The sequence below is a fragment of the Rhea americana genome, unplaced genomic scaffold (genome assembly GCF_003343005.1).
Source record: "Rhea americana isolate MKP2758 unplaced genomic scaffold, rheAme1 scaffold_263, whole genome shotgun sequence".
Classification (NCBI taxonomy): Eukaryota; Metazoa; Chordata; class Aves; order Rheiformes; family Rheidae; genus Rhea; species Rhea americana.
In genome coordinates, this window is record NW_028186383.1 from 860,569 (window position 1) to 878,228 (window position 17,660).

General features: G+C 33.8%; 1 protein-coding gene and 1 non-coding gene across 5 annotated transcripts in view; one reads left to right on the top strand and one right to left on the bottom strand.

Annotated features, from left to right (window-relative positions):
• CCDC102B (coiled-coil domain containing 102B) overlaps positions 1 to 16,907 on the bottom strand; it is a 217,676-nt gene extending 200,769 nt beyond the window's left edge. For all 4 annotated transcript variants that reach the window (XM_085307767.1, XM_085307765.1, XM_085307766.1 and 1 more), the window contains exon 1: positions 16,878 to 16,907. The gene's annotated coding sequence lies outside the window, so the exon portion shown is untranslated. The remainder of the gene's footprint in view (positions 1 to 16,877) is intronic.
• On the top strand, positions 5,998 to 6,071 carry TRNAI-AAU (transfer RNA isoleucine (anticodon AAU)). Its single transcript has one exon. It is a non-coding gene; the product is annotated as a tRNA-Ile (tRNA).
• Positions 16,908 to 17,660: the final 753 nt, after the last annotated feature.

Below are 17,660 nucleotides of genomic sequence, written 5' to 3' on the forward strand. Positions count from 1 at the left end.
CCATGAGGTGCTACCGGAAAGAGTGGTCTCCTCCACCATGAACCTCTTCCCCTCCCCGTGTTGAGTTAGCTCTAGTGGTCTTGAGGTTGGGACCCTGCCAGTTAGGCCAATCTTGCTAGCCCAATTAAAGCTGATAATATTTGAAGTAGGGTTGTATGATTCGCCTAGTTTTTAAACTGAGTACGATTTTATGTTCGATTAAAGTTTTCCTGCACTTTTAATCCTGGATAGTTGTTCCTAATTTTGCACCTGACCTTGAAAAGAAAAATAAAGATCAAAAGACATCTTCCCCCTCCAGAAAACAYTGGCCCAGTCTGAGATGGTAAGGAATAGGAAACAGTTATTTGTCTTAACTACCCTATGTCCTTTCCTGAAAAGCTAAACAAAATGTTATTAGAAATCCCCTACAAGACTGTAAGAGGACAAACTATGCCTTTCTTTCTTTCTTTTTTTCTTTTCTTTTTTTTTTTTAATAAGACTTAGACCTCTGCATAATCCATTTCAGTGCGTATCTGTTCCATGATAAAAACATAAAATACTATGAATTTTTGTTTGGAAAAATGAAAAAATAACTATGAATATTGGTACTTCTACAAAGTCATTTCTCCCGTGTGACAATTTTTACATTACCAACGACTTCATTTGCAAATTTGAAATAGTAAATATGTCTATATTTCCCCATCTGTAAAATGAGGATAATTTGCCTCATTTAGTGTTAGTGAAAGGCATTGCCTGAAGAATTAAGTATTTTACTGCTAGTTGTGCATTTTTTTTCAAATAGAAGAATAGTTCTGTAAAGTCAACACCAAAGCCCCTTGAACCCATAACTGCTCTATTGGAAATATAGTTTTGAAATATCTTGGCRTTTCATTATGTGGAAACACATCTAAGCTTTCTTTGAACAGGTAAACTGTTTCCACTCTGTTACACACACAAAAATTGGTACCTTTCACTGCTTCTGACCAAATTGTCTCCTTGTGCCTCTTTGCACACAGTGTGGACAATCAAGTATTATCACTGAAGCATAGAAGAAATGTTACAGCCAAATTTTCACAAATTAAAGATTAAAAAAGGGAATTAGAGCCCATGATTCACTGAAGGCTTTCAGAACCTTTTTTTTTTTTTTTTTTTTTTTCTTCCTTGGGATTTCTATCAGACAATTTAACTTAGAAGATTTAAAAACAAAAGAAATACTTTATAATTTAACATTACATTTAACATGAGTGATCATGAATATACAGAATATGTGAAGCATGATTCATTAATTGTTCTAATTTTATTAACTAAATTATAAACCCAAAGAAAATGAATCACACTGCCATTTTTACTTTGCAGAATTTACATTTCATTTTATACTGCAACGTCCAAAAGTCTTCCAGATACAGTCCTGGCTTCACTGAAGTAAAAGGGTGTTTTTCCATAACGGAAGTAAGGCTTTTCTGCTTTGCACAAGTGCTATACGTTAAGGGCCAAAAGGGATGTCCTTTTTGGTAGCATCACCAAACTGCATTCAATGTATGTAGTTTGTAGAATTGTGTAAGTGATAGCCAGGGTTAACATAATTACAGAGAGTAACAGATAATTACTCTCATATGTACAAGAGTACATATGAAAAACTATCCATATATGTAATACAATAATACATTTTAAAACAAATGTTCAGTTCTTGTTTGAATATTATAAGAAACTGAAATAGAAGAGAATGCATTTCAGTAATGGCTAGAGCAGATTTCTCCCCCTGTGGAGAAAAGGCATGGGAAGGATTGATTTTTCAGCTAGAGTGAGTTGTTGGCTGAAAACTTCCTTTCTTGGCAAACCACTGTGGTATGTTAGGGTGATCCATTACAGAGACCCTAGCTGGGAAAGTCAGCCTGTAAGACCATGTGAATGAAAGTAGACGAGCTACTTTTGAAACTGCCATATATCATTGTGATGATAATTCCAGATATTTTTTTTTTAAGTTTTATATAAGAATCCTCTTGATTGGACCTTTGCACATTGAAATTTTCTGCAGATATTTCTCAAAAGCATTTTCATTTAATCAGAAGCTAATAACTTCCTGAGAGTGTTAAAAGATAAGGCCAATAGCATCAAGGATGAATATTCCCATGCAGTTGGTTTAATATCCACGCCATGTAGAGCAACTTTGATAAAAGTGACAAGAGTTCTATTTCAGTTGTGAACAATAAAGATTTTTGCTTGAATCTATTTGAAAAGAAGTAGACTAAAACACTATTCCTGATATGAAAAAAACATTTAAAATGCAAAAAAAACCCTCTTTGCTGATTATTAAAAAGGTGCCTTAAACTGTACTACCTCATGACTTCCCAGGGATGATCAGGATACTTTTTGATTGATGATTTACATCAATCTGATCTTTCACGTACTTGAAAATATTGCACTGACTAAATAAGAACCAGAAAATTTAATTGAACTCAGTTGTGATCCCATAATTTTTACTGAATTCTTGAATGTTCCTATTGCTGTGGTAATGCTTTCAAATATTTTCTTTTCTCTGCTGTATGATTTTTTAAATAGACAAATATTTCTTACTGAAACATTACATATCTATGCTGAATTTTGGTGATGTCACGTAGATGAGAGTTTTCAGTCTGTGGTCCATAGATTTCTGGGGAATCACGAGTAATTTCCAAGGTACCTGTAAAAGATAACTAAAAGAAGAAAGCTAACTCTTAAATTAGTCCACACGTGTGGACTTCTAAACATTGCAAATTTTCTGAATTTGAAAATTCATTAGAAAAATAGATATAGCTCATTGAAAAGTTGCTAGTTTGAGTTAGCAGCAGCAGACTGACTGGGAAAGCATGGAGCTCAGTGAGCATAAGGTACTTAGCAAGAAGAACACTGCTATAATTGGATAGAAATGTAAGAAGATAAGGTTGAGAAAGTAGATGAAAGTGGGATTTTCTTTCCAGCGAAACCATTCCTGCTCTGCACCAATATTTCCATCTCTCTAACAGATACTTGATCTGGGGTGAGCAGTAACACAGAATCCCTTTTTAAAATAAGTACACACAAAATACAGGAAGCAAAATTCATTGCATCATGTGAGTGGGGGTAGGAATAGTGGGAGAGCAAGAGCGAGCAAGTGAGAGAGAGATCTGATGCAGACAGCTGGCAAACACTGTAAGAAGTATGAGTAAAACTATTTCATTACGTTATGACTCTTGCTTATTTTCCTAGGAATCATAAACAATAGCGAGAAAAAGAGCTCTTGATTTATTAATATAGACTGAACATAGGCAAAAAGAAAAGTATTGACATTTGCTGACACAGTTAACAAAATCAGCAGGATTTTGCAATTATTGCAGTTCCCCCATGTTAACTGCAGCTTTTTGAACCTGGGTTTTTTAGTGAATTCAGTAGCTGGGCCAGCAACTTGAGAGTAAGATTTCAGCAGCCTTTTACTAATTACATGATTCTGAAAGTCCTTGGTTATGTGTGTCTCAGTTATGAAGAGCTCGGCCAAACATTTTTTAAAGGAAGTCTCTGTCATTACAGAAAATGTTCATTTCAGATGAAGCCAGTCAATTTTCTTTTGTCTATAACAGTAATAGGACAAAATGAACCATTAAAACTGCACATCCACTTCTGAAAGTATTACTGGAAAGTCAGAACTTTCCTCAATAGTGCTACAGTTGTTAAGAAAGGAAAATAATAAATAAAAGGAGCAGTTAATATCTCTCACTAAAGGAGCTGGAAAAGTATATGAACAATTTAAATCTAGGAAAAATTCATATATGGTTTGGAAATGTCATCATCTTCAGAGATTTTGAATGGTTTGAGCTAGTTCTTTGATTTAACACATTAAATTTCAAAGAGTTAGGAATTATTTTATGACTGTTGAAGTCCTTAACCCTTAAAGAATCTCATATATTTCGGACATAAATGATAGTGGAATAAGYAGATTCAGCAGCATGTGTGTTTAGATGCTTTGCATTTTTTGTTCTATGCTATTAAAAAACATAATTTCCTGTCACAGGAATTACAGTAATTTATGCAACATAATTCTTCCTCCTTTCAGCCAAAAAGAATAAACATTTTTTCCTCCATGTTTTTCATAAGGACTTATTTGATTTAATACTAACAATTTGCTATAATTACAAAATATGGATCTCTCTATCTGTTAAACTTCATCTTCATCTTATACTTAGTCCTAAAGACGTGGACATATGCAGATAATAATTTATTTGCACAAGAGAGGTCTGATCACGCTCTCTTAACAAGCTGAGAAAATTGTTATTTTAGAACAGAAAAGAGAAGATGATTTCAAGACTTCTGAATTGCACAGCCAAATAGCATTTGTTTGCTTTTTCCATAGCTATAAAACATCATATTAACAAATTAAAAAATATACCATATGGTTTGTTTTCTCCAAACATTATATTCCCTGCATGTGTCATAACTAAAAATCAACCAAAAAAGTCCCCCCAAAAAGAGATAATTTATTTCTGTCATAAGTTATCTGATCATTTTTTTCTGTTTATACTTCTTTAGTCATATTCCTTTTAATGTCAAAATATCAAAAAAATCAAATGCAAATACCATTGTATTTACTCTTTTCTGTCAACTAAAAGCACTTATACAGTGAAAACCATAAAAATAAAGTTCTGTGTCTGACTTCAGGTAGAGAAGCACTTCAGTACAGAAATACTGTGTAGAGGTTTCTCAAGTATGTCTTAGAGAGCTGTGACCAACCAGTAACGYCTACAATGGAAGGAGCTCAGAGGAGATAGCTGGCAAGGAGGTGGCAGTGAGGCTCGGGAACGTGGAGGATGCAGCTCGTTAATCACAGCTGTTGCACAGAGAACTGATTTCATCTTAATGCATAAGGGGATGAGAGAGTGGCCTTTGAGATAAGGAGCCATGGCCCTTAACTGGTCCAGGTGCAAATGTTTCTTCCAGAGTTGATCAAAAGCATGTGAACATCTCCCTAAGATTAGCCAGACCAGCATGAGGGAAGTGTGTAAGTGTCTTAGCCCCGCACAGAGTATAAAACTTGAACAAAGGAATCTGAAAAAGAGCAAGGGGCTGGAGCTGGCATCAGCTCACCTATTCCTTTCTGGGGACGTCCAGCATCGTGGCAGTGAGTGTATTACAGAGATCAGTAACGGCAATCGCATTTGTATTGTGATTGAACTGTGCAAGCATACACGTGTACTGTGATTTCAGTATATTGCTGGAACACTCTGCTACATCAAAAATCCTGAGTTACATCAAATATCTCCAAAGTAAACTTTTCTATTCAACACTGTACTCTTCATGTGTGTGAAATATGTAGAAAGTACCAGACTCTGACAAGCCACAAATACACTTCATTAATGTCCTGACACACAAAATAAAAGTTACGCTAACTCAACTTCCTTCTATAACCTAGCCACAATCTGAACTTTTGAAAGGTAAGCTTTAGGCTTGACAATTTTTTTTTAAGTTCAAAGTTGCTTTCGAAATGGATTAGGCTTTAAGCTCAGACTTTTTAATCAAGCAAACAAAAAAGATAAAAATGAAGGGAAATAAACCCAAAACAATTAAACCGGCTGGGGGGAAAGGATAAAGACAGTGAAGTCTTACACATTTTCTATGAATCTGGCCAAATAAAAAGTTTTAGGAAAACTGAATATCACTATTTTCCTTGTTATTTTGTCAATAGTATAAACACATTTGCATGTGTATGCACACGTGCATATACGCACTTCTAAGCTGATCATTACTCGATTACGGGAAGGAATAATATGATGGAGAGAGAGAGAAGGCAAAGAAAAGACCTAAGACCTACAATACAGTTTGGCATTTTGTTAAAAAATTGACAAGTGAAGTTTGTCAAGTAAGCCTAAAAGTTAAAATATAGAGAGTAACTTCTTCAGGAAAATGGGAGTTCTGTGGGCTTAATTGTATTTTGCTAGGSTGGTATGTGCTGCAGGAGACTACATGTGGGTTTAAATCCCAAATCATAATTTAAATTCTAAATTGTTCATGGGCCGGTTAGCTCAGTTGGTTAGAGCGTGGTGCTAATAACGCCAAGGTCACGGGTTCGATCCCCGTACGGGCCACTTGTTTGGSGGTTGGACTAGATGATCTCCAGAGGTCCCTTCCAACCTTACCAGTTTTATGATTCTTAAAGACTAGTAGTGTTTGGGGAATCCATATGGCATAACAAAAGGTGGTCGCAGATATTCCACTTTCCCTACAATGGAAACTCATTTTTTTTGACCAGGCCTATTGCAGAGGCACATAGAAGTAAGGAAATTTCCCCAAATGCAGGCATTATTAAATATAGAGGCATTTGGCCTCTATAATATTGAGACAATGGAGCAGATTATTACTTATAATATACAATATTGAAAACTAAGATTGTTCTTTGCTTTGTTCTTCATGTAGTTGGTGGATGTATTTTAAAAGTTCAAGAATCAATTGSTTAGAACAAAGTTCTGGAACATGAATATATTCACATGAAAAGCATATATATTATTTTCAATCAAGATATTGATATATTCTTCCTATCAGGAACAGTCACTATTCTAGTTACATTAGGAAATGAATTTGAAAAAAAGAAATTACCTGRAAGGTAATTTGCTCAGAGTTTGATACTTTTATGAGATTACATTTACAGTGCTTCTGTAATAGATATGAGGGTCTAAAACACACACATCAAATATGTTTTGGAGATAAATGTAATCATAACATTTCTTGAGATACAAACCCTGATTGTATATTAGCAACACAAAATAAACCTATGTAACATTTCAACTTCTATTATTGCAAGTCTCTTTGCTCCTCATTTCCAGAAAATAAAGTATTGATATAGAAAGAAAAAGTTTGCTCTTCAAGTAAGCTGCAGAAAGCAAGCAAAGCKCAAAAGAACACCTACACCTCACATACCAGATAAAACTTTGATCTGTAAATTAGTTTCAAGTATTTAAAGCTTGTCAACTTTATGAATCAAGCAGYAGCTTGTGAGATAGACCCTCTTAGCTATATATGAGCAAGAGGTTTAGAAAAATTAAGTCCAAAGGTTAAATTCAACTAGCTTTTGAAAATAAAGAGTRTTACATTATTTTTCATGTAATTTTCTTGGGAGCAGGTGGTGAAAACAGATTGTTTGTCTAGACTGGCAAGATGAATCCCTGTGACAGATTATTCTTTTCCAACTTCAGATGTTTTTCTTCCTTTCTCTTGAAGGAAGATCTATAGCTGATACCTAATATGCATGATTCTCAAGGAAGCATTTGGCTCCTTAGGGAGATGARGCCACAAAATCTGCTTCTCTTCCTCAGCATCTCTCTCTAAACTAATTCAAATAGAAACAAGCTAACAATTTTATTTCCACTATGGTGTTCCCCAGTATAGCAAGGTGGAGAGGCGCAGCTGTAAGGAACCAGGAAAGAGAAGAAAGAAGAATGTGTATAAATCCATTTTTATTCAACTAAGCCTGTTCCTCCAAAACTGTGGGCATGCCTCTGCCTGTGACTGTATGTGAAGAAAATGGTATAAAAGATATCTGAACARTCCAAGATACATCTTATATTAGAACCATTTTTTTTGAAACTATTACCTTATAACTACCTTTTTGGTTATGATTTCTGTAAATAGGTGTTAGATATTTCTCTCAATATATGAAATTTTTCTGTGAAATAGAGTGGAAGTTTTGTATACTGACAAAAGAATTGACCATGTAAGTGAAACTAGCATTGAAAAAAAAAAACGCTTACAAATAATCTCCCCCACTCACACATACTTTAAAAGAAAAAATGAAAAGGACCACCTAGGTAACCAGATTTTATCCTTATAAGTTACAACAAGATATGAGGTGATAGCATAGATATAGATAGATAGATAGATAGATAGATCCTATTTAAAGTAGGATCTAACAACAAAGTACATAATACTACATTCTTTGGAAACTAAAACATTGTCTTAAGGTAGATCAGAAAGGTATCATAATGCTTCCCATTCAGTACTTTGTAAAATATTTAATACAGAATACTATCCTGATTCTAAAAGAAGGTGGCTGGATAGAAACTCTAATGTGTATCCCTTTCAGGAGAAAGGCATTGTTTCAGAAGTGTTATCACACACCAGAAAAATCCACATGCAGATTTTGAAAATGCCCAGAGATTCACACAATCTGAACTGAAAACTCAGCCTTCATTAGACACTAAAAAACTAGTCTCCTAGGACAATATATTTTTGTAAAATAAGTGGAAAAAATTTTTTTCTTAAAAGCAACAATCTTGTCACAGTATCTCTTACATTACTATTGCCAGCTGTCTTGTTAGATGCACTTACAAWAACGAAAAACTGTAATTCTCTTTGCAAAAATATGCACCAGAACAAACCATATCTASTTCTCTGTGGTCTTATGTACTGCCTTCCCTTTCATCATTTTTTCCATATCTAAATATCTATTTTACGGTAAAATCYTGTCCACCATTTTGGTTTCTTTTCAAGCACGAGTATATTTTTGTATTGTATTATACATAAATATGTATTATTCATAAAAAAAAGAAAAATTGGAAGGTAGTAATAGATTACAGTAAATTTAAAGACTAAATTTTTTTTTTTTTGTTGGGGGGAGTGGCTTTCTGGCTGCCATTTCCGGTAAATTTTAAGCAGTTTGGTATTTCTTCTTCAAGAATATTATATGCTTATTGTAGTCTAGGTTTGCTGATTAATACAAATCATTATACATTGTAAATATTTTCTAAGATCTTTTACATGGGCAAGTTGATATTTCTTCATGTGTCTTTGAAGTTGTATTCAAATCCTTAGGGTTAAATATGGGTAACATAAATATTTGCATATACAGATGTTGTCTTTTCCTGCCCATAAGGCCAAAAGGCAACAARTACAACAGTTTGAAGTACTGTTATAAATATAATAATATAAATATCAAAAASCTTTCTTCCAAGAATGTTTTTGTTTGATTACAAACCTTCAAATTATCAARTATAATTTCTAAAGACTTGAGCCTATAGTATTGATATTCATTTCTCTGCCACCAAACTTGAACGATTTAGTTTTAATATTAGATTAACCATGAAAACAGGAAAAAATATTCCCAGATAATGAACAGTCTCAAGAAGAACCAAGTATTAAGGAGAAGCCAAGACAAGCTTAACCCAATTCACTAGCCAGCTATGGCTTTTAAGACATAACAATTTGGCTAGCTGGCCCTCCCTTGCACTTTTTATTGACTATCACTTCTTATTGGAGGGTGATCAAGAGGCTAGTACAAAAGCTAGTGTAAACTTCTGGAATAAATAGCTAGCCAGATTATCTGAGCTCAATCGTAGTTTCATTGAGTCTATGCATAAGAGCCTAACCTGCTCTTTGCTACTCACTTGTAAAATCTATAAACACATAAGCTCAGGACAATTTAATAATCTGTTACTTTGTAAAATAGTGTGTACTGTTGAAGCAATATGTTTATGTAATCTCATGCTYTTGAAAAGATATTTTTCTTACAGTATCAGTTTCCAGTACGATGCCATCAGTACTGAGAAAAAGTTTAGATAGCTTGAATATCTGTAGGTGCATGGACTATTAGATCAAACAGATTAAAGACTTCTTCTATCTCCAATCTCTAGATTTTGTTTTCATAATATCTAAAATATATGGAAAAAATAAAATAGATCTTCCAACCTTAAACATGTTCCATTTCCTCAAAAGCATCTCTGGAAGTCTTGGTTACAGTCTATTAGTTGCAGAAGGATTTGCTTTTTGCTCCTCTTAATTAGAACTCTCATTTCAAAAAAGTATTGTCATTGTGACCAAATATGAATTCTCCTGGATATGAAATTAACAGCAAACTATTTACCAAGAGTTATGCCAGAAGCTCAGTCACTGAATTTTTAATTGTAGTTATATTAGTCAAACGGTAATGTCTGGAGAAAAAAAATCAACCAAACAAAGAAACAAACAAAAGAACCCCAAACCCTGCATGTGTAACAATTCGGACCTCTAATTTTAACACTAGCGTATTTGCAGTTTAGCTTGTATAGGTTTCCATTCTACAGGACAGCAAATCTAGATTTGGAGGGCTTCCCATCTTTACAGTTTGACTAACTAGTGTGTCACCTTGGGTGACCYATCATTTGAAAAGGTAACTCAAGATCAGCCTTCCACATAAAGAGTTGCAAATGCATAGTTAAAACCTCTCCAGTTATTACATTCGTAACATTGAAGATCATTTGAGTGAGTTGAATGATCTAGAAACCTGAGTCAACTATCACAAAGGCTGGACCGGTGCTGAAGGTGTTTAGTGTAGATAATACTGAGCACACAAGAGAACACTTGGTATGAACAAAAATATGAACCTATCAGAGCTGTCTATAGGTTYTTCCTGGGTTGCTATGATCTGGCAATATGAGTAGAGTCAGGAACCTTCCTTAAATGTCAGATATTTGATGCAGAACAGCTCTTAACAATCTCACCCTTATTCACCTGTAAAACAGAACCAAAAATTAAACCTGGATCTGCCACTCAAATTGCAGGGTTAACATTCTCCTCCCCTTGATTCTTACTCTTCAGTCCCTAGTTCAGTAACCCAACTGCTGTAACTCACCCGTACCTACAGATTTAATGAGCTGCTGTTAAAACACAGTCTAATCCTGTAGGAAGAAGAATGGAAGAAAAGAAAAGAAACCAGAAAACATCCCCCCACCTCCCCACACACATGAAAAATACCTTTTCAACAAGGAACAACCCATCAGTACACCTTTGTACCTTAAGACTACCTTTTTAAAAAAATAACAACAGCAATGAAGTTCTTGTTATCCCAGACTGTCTTTTCAGCCATGAAAATTTATTCAACTGAAGAGCTAGATACCACTAATGTCTCCTCCAGAAACTAAGAGTCCAATTGCAATCACTTTGAAGATACTCAAATAAAAATATGGAGCCCATCACATTATATTTCATCAGCTAACTGAGAAATTAAAGGTTACACACCTGTAACAGTTTAAGATGTTTGCAAGTACTTAAAAAGAATTATTTCTTTCCATTTCAGATAATGTTATTCAAGGAAAAAGATGGGTACTATTATTACAGTGCTGTTTTCTTCCTTTCCTTTCTCTGCTTCCTCTCATCCCCCGCAAAAACCCAACATCGTTACACTAACAAATCTCCTTTGAACCAAAAGGTCTATTAGCAAAGACAGATGAATTTCTCTTTTAAACTAAGGTGCCTTCATACAAATAMATTTGTATCAGTTAAAGGACTAGCAAAATTAGGCATCTCCTGATTAGCGTAGAGAGATTTTTTAGAACGATAGTAATCTATTTCCAAGTTTGAAAGAGGTAATTACTTCTGTGGAATAGAGTTTGGATTAATTTTCAATATTCARTTAACATCAGTTCAGTATATTGAAACACTATCTTTTTTTAATGCTTATGGTTAAAGATGCATATTAACATCTACTGCGATTTACAAAAATACCTAGGCACCTTGCTCTTAAGATAATGAGATTCACTCTTAGTCAAGTTCAAAGGTTTCTGAGTTTTTCCTCAGCAGCTCCACAGCTGATGTAAATCCTAACCCAACACTAGTTAGTTAAAATCCTCACGGAGTGTGACAAACTTATTTTACCCTATACTAAAATAGATAGTAGTGCTAAAGGAGTCATAGCCCCTTCTCCGAGACCAGAAGGCTAAGCCAGTACCTCCTGAAACTGCTCAACTTCAGCTGCAACTGCAACAACACTCGATTACACCATCCGCAGCTCAGCCAGTACACACATGCACTGTCATGGTTATACAGGCCTTTGACACAACCCACAAGAGCACCTTTTGTGCCTTTTCCCAGAGCTTCCCAGGAAGAAGGAAGACTCCAGAAATGTACAGGAGTGATACTGGAGACAAGCATCATCAATGAGACCAGGTCTGCCTTTGGGCATGTTGTTCATAATCTGTTTTAGAAGTTTTTTTTTAAATTCACAATCGCTAAAGCCAGTAAGTGAAAATCAAAGAACAAAGTAAAGCTAAAAGCTTTTTGTTCAGCTATTCATTTCCAGCCAGAAAAATTGTTAGTGAATTTAAAAATAATTAAATAAATAATCTGTAAATAAGCTTATGGGAAACTATTCAGACCAAAGGTATTATATCACATCAGATTTTCAATCAAGTTCCTTTCCCAGCTGTTACTACCATTAGCATCCTACTATAGTGCTTTGAAAAACAAAACAAAACCAAAAAAAAAAAAAAAAACAAAACAAAAAAGAAACCCACATACTTTATTGGTCTTGTGAGTGCCTCTGCAAGTTTTATTGGGTACAACTATAGTTTAAGATGCTCAGCTACTCCCAAATGGTGCTCAGCACTTCAAATAAGATCAGGTTTTGGTCACGTTTTCAGAAATAGAGTTTGGGCTGTAGATTAGGTCAGCCAGCTCTTTTTAATTTCAAAAGGAAGTCGAAAAAGACAATTGAAGACAAAGGACTATCATATTGAACAGCACTTTACTCAAAAAGAATTAAGTCAGAAAAAAGTTTTAAAACATGTTCATCTATATTCTACATTAGAGGTCATCTAAATGTACAGAGAAGTTTTGTCATTTAAACAAAAAGCATCACTGAATTTATTTTCTGGTCTGTATGCCACATTTCTACACTTTTCCACTCATTGGAAAGTTTCTTTAAGCTCGGTTACTTTTGTTTACATTTTTTTTCCTTGTACACTGAACATTGCAGCGAGGTTCTGTGTTTTCAGTAGGTGAAGATGTAAAGCAGTGTCCATTAAATGCTCTAAAAAAAATTTTTTTTTCTGACTCTGCTCAGATTGAGAAAGTCTTCAGAGTTTTAAAATCTTGCTAACATCTTAAAATTATATGCTTTCTAATATTAGAGATTAAAAAAGTCTTGATACAATGATTTATGATCTTTTTCCTTTCAAAACATGACCTACTTTCAAAAGCAACTCCATAACATTGGGTGTTGGGAAAATTAATCACAGATAATCAGACATACTGTTTCATTGAAAGACATAAAATATTCTGAAACATTCCTACTTGTCTACATGCGTGGGTGGGGAAATTGTTTGTTTCCAGATTGACTCTGAGTGGTGTTTCAAATAAAAATTGTTGTGTCTTAATAAATGTTAGAATGTTTTATTTTCTCTATGTCAGAGTCTATCGCTTTGGCATATATGCCTACTCTGAAATAGTTTTATCAGAATTAACAGAATTTTGTTGCATAGAGATGCAATCAGTTGTATCAGAACAGCAGTAGAAGCCAAATCATCTCCAATTCTACAATTCTTTAAAGAACTTTTGGTAAGAAGAGAATACTTCTTGGATATTTATACGTAATTATTTTTAATTAATTACATTTAAATCTTATATATTTCAATTTTTCAAGGTTTCCCTTGTGATACTATTGCTCCAAGGTAGTAGCCTATGATGATTCCATCTCCACTAAGTCTTCTTTGAGGGAAATGTACTTCAGATATGACTTATACTGTCACTTCAGTGGGCCTATTCGACCACTTCATCCCTGGCATTCCTCCAGCAATGTGACTGGTATTAAATAAAAATGGATTTGGCATAAGATGTTTCTCATTTAACCCAAAGTAAATCACATCTAGATTACTCAAGTCAGCGTGAGCAGAGAATCAGGCTGTTTAAGGAAGGGTTATTTTTACAGTAAATCAGTCAAGGAAAAATTACTGTATTGATCAACAAGGAAACAGGAGTAGAAGTGTACTGTTCTAAGAGATCTGCATCTTCAGATTACTGTAATATATCTGAATACCAATATTATATAGTTTATATATATTAATACACCTTATGTGATGTCAGCTATATAAAAAGCCATCTCAGTAACATAATCATGTGATACCTCCCTAAAGTCACAGAAAGAACGAGATTCTAACTACTTAGAAAATAAAAGACTAGCAAAGGTTCCTGCAAGCAGAACAGACCATTAATTACAAGAAAAGTGTTCTCTTGGAGCCAGTTTACCTAGTATGTTTGTTACATAGACGCTTACGTGCAGACATATCTGTAACTGCAATAAGGATCTCCTGTTTCGGCAATGCAAAAAAGTCTGTGGTATTAAAGCAACGCTTGTAAATGGGATAAATGATCAGATTTCAAATGTCATTGCAACTCAATGAATTCAGCAGAGTGCAAGTTTCAGGAATGTGAAAGAAAGTGAAGCATAAGAACAAGGAACTTGAAGAATTAATATCCAGCCATCAAAGGTGATGGAATTTGAGAATCTATAGAAATATCTCCTAGGAAAACAAAACACACAGACTTCCATAACTCTCTAAACACTTCTAAATTGAAGGTCTTTGATTGTGATGTTAGTCAAGAATTTGTTGTTCTCTTTTCCCCGATTTTACTGCAACATAGTTTAATATAAATGCAAATAAAGTACTTATCTATGTTTCCATGGAACTTCTCTTAAAAAAATGTTGTTTCCAAATGAAGTTTGCTTGGATAACCCCATCACAGAAAGAAAACTGCCTTTAGACCCGCTGGTAACTACTTATGAGTTGGGTCACATTTATGGAGTTCACAGTACTCCACAATCAAACCCATAGCTTTTTCAATTACAGAAGTGATAATAATGACATTAGTAACAGCAGCCTTCACATCTATATAAGCCATTTGAAGGCATAGGAGGAAATAGTTCCTACCTCTAGGAAGCTGAATTTCACTTTCCACTCCATGAACCTTGCATTGCACATACACAGATCCTTGCAACAGGAAAGTTTTTGCCTGGCTGATGTTTTTTTCCCCCTTTTATACCCAATGCTGATAAAAGCTCTACTGATGGACAGTAGAGCACGTCTACTAAATAATCTGGAAGGCTCTTACTCACCACAGTGTCCTGTATTCCTTTTGTTAATGCTGGAGTCTCCAAAGGTTTTTTTGCATTCTTTGATGCCAAGAAATGTGTGGATGCAAATGATGTTGGGATGAATTCAAACCCAACAATGAAAAGTTGCACCATATACTTCAGAATACATGCTGTATATACATGGTTAGAGAAGATCAGTGTAGCGCGAAGGTTAGTGTGAGGCTTTACCCTTGGAATTCCGCTAATATTTTATTCGTAACCACTGTAGTTATTTCTTCATTTATTAGCATTTGATTAGAAAAAGACATATAGGTGGAAAGCAGTATTTAAATACACTAGAAGTTCTTTCTCCTGATAGAAAATTGCATTAGTTCTCCATAAAGTATACATCTGTCAATTATTCTTTGGATTAAAAAAAAAAGTCTTTTTTTTTTTTTTTTTTTTTTTTTTTACTTGTGACTACCTACCTTATAAAAAATGATTCAGAACATGAAACTTCATTTTTTTTGTTTGTTAAAAGTTGCATTTACTAGGGGAATAATAAAAAATAATATGGAACTATCAATTAAAGTAGAATAATGACTGTTAAACTTTTCAATCTACAATTTATTCAACTAGTAGAAAAATAAATTAGCATTATTTAAATAACACAAAGATCTAGCCCCATTGGTGCTGACACCAATAACAGTGCTTTAAGCAAGCTCATTACCTGCTGCTCTAAGGTTTTCATTTCCTGATAAATTTCTTTTTTCAGATTTACTTGAAGTTAAAAAGTAATGTGATAGTTTATATTTAAGGAGAAAGAGTGGTCTGAATTCAAAGCAGGCTATACACACACATACAAAAATGAAAGATCTGTTCTTTCACTTCTTTCACTCACAAGATTTTTTTTGTAGACTTTGCTAGGATGTTTCACGATATAAAGAGGTATGACCAGTTCTACTAATGATATCTCATATCTTAACCAAAGCCTTTTTATCTTCAGTATACTATACAAATGATTGCATTTAAAGACTTCAAAATGTAAATATTCTAACATAAATAATCTAGAACAAAACCTTAGATTACAGTAACAATATTATTTCTATCAGAATCTGTGGTGGATCACACAGTGGTGATAATCACTGCAAACTAAGACAGATAAAACACACACAACTGGATATTCAGTGGAAGGCCTGTTAGTACTATCTAGTACGGGCATTTATTAAACTAATCAGCATCATTTTGGAAACCTGGCTCTTGAATCTCACTGTTATGGATCAGCCATATACACTCATACCATCTGGAATGTTAGATATTTAGTTTATCATAGTTTGTAAGACTTTGTCCAGTATCAACAAATCATAGCATCAACAAATCATTTTCATTGCATTAAAATAATGTCATATAGCTAAGAACACATCTTTCCTTTTTTCTTATCCCAGTAGATATTTTCTGAAGAAAATTAGGATCATAAATCTCATTAGTGGAATTTCTGAAAACAAACGTTGAGGAAACACCGCTTTCTAATAACAAAATGCAATGTGAACAGCAGCAAACTCATAACAGTATTCTTATGACATGTATGTTTTTAATACCAAATGATTAAAAATTACCAAAGCTTTACCATCCTATCCTATTGCAGAATAACTCTACATCATGATTTGAAAAAGTTATCAATATGAAAACAGTATAAACAGTGTAACAAATATTCCACATTTTTATTAACTTCTAAATCAAAAATAAGAAATAATCATTTTAAAAAACTGATACTATGAAAATTTTAAAATCTTATCTGGTTATGGTAAAAAGTATCTTCATACATCTGAAAAACAAGCAATGTTAGTAGCATGTTAGCATAACTATTACACAGTGATAGTGAAAAAGACAGAACAGAAAAGTCTAGCTAAATCTTACTTAGTTACATACTTAAAATATTGTTTTCTGATCTTCAGTACTTTTCCTAGGTATTTCAAATTGTTTCTTTCCTCCTATCATCAAGATAGTAACTCACACTCTGTCCTAAAAGAAAAACAGAAAACTTAGATAGTAAACCTACAGGATTAAGACCCCTTACCCTCTGGGCTTGCTGGGCTGCTCTTGCTTCAGTGTTACAGACATATGTATAAACAACAGAATTTCCTGCTTCTTTTTCTCATCTGCACAGTACTGGGACTTGGCCAACTGGATTATTTACAGCATTAAGGCCGCTCCACAGTAACTTGAAAAAGATTCCCATTGGTCAGGCTTTATCAAAACCAAAACCACATCATTTTTCCTTTATGTACAAGTTACTTATCCAAAATAAAAGATTTAGCCTTATTGTTCTTCATTAAGTATTGCTTTCTTGGTTTTTATTTCTCCTTCCCTTTCTAAACTGAAAATTATGGTCCCAATCCCCCAAATATTATGTATAAGCTTAAACTAATTATTCTAATACAAATAGTTAGGCAAATATACAAGTCTTTTCCAAGCTGGGTGGACATATATGCCACTACTTGCATTTATGCACATCTCCTCAGTTTTAAATATGCTGTAATAAGATTGTTTTCCTTTCCGTGTCACTATATGTCATCTCACTAATACATGCCTTTTCACAATTAATTGAGAAATTAGCCAGAGCCTTTTGAATATTATTACAAAATAATTGTAAAATTTTAGATTACCAGCAATATGAAACTTTAAAAAGCTTATTTCTGGAAAATTAAATATTTTTTTATAAAAAAATAAGGTAATAGCATTAAAATAAAAGGTAAGCATTGTTTCTACAACAAATTCTATAAAAAAATGTAGAAATATTTTTGTAACTGACATGTGACAAAGCATGACACCACTATCCTGGGAATGATATTACATTTGA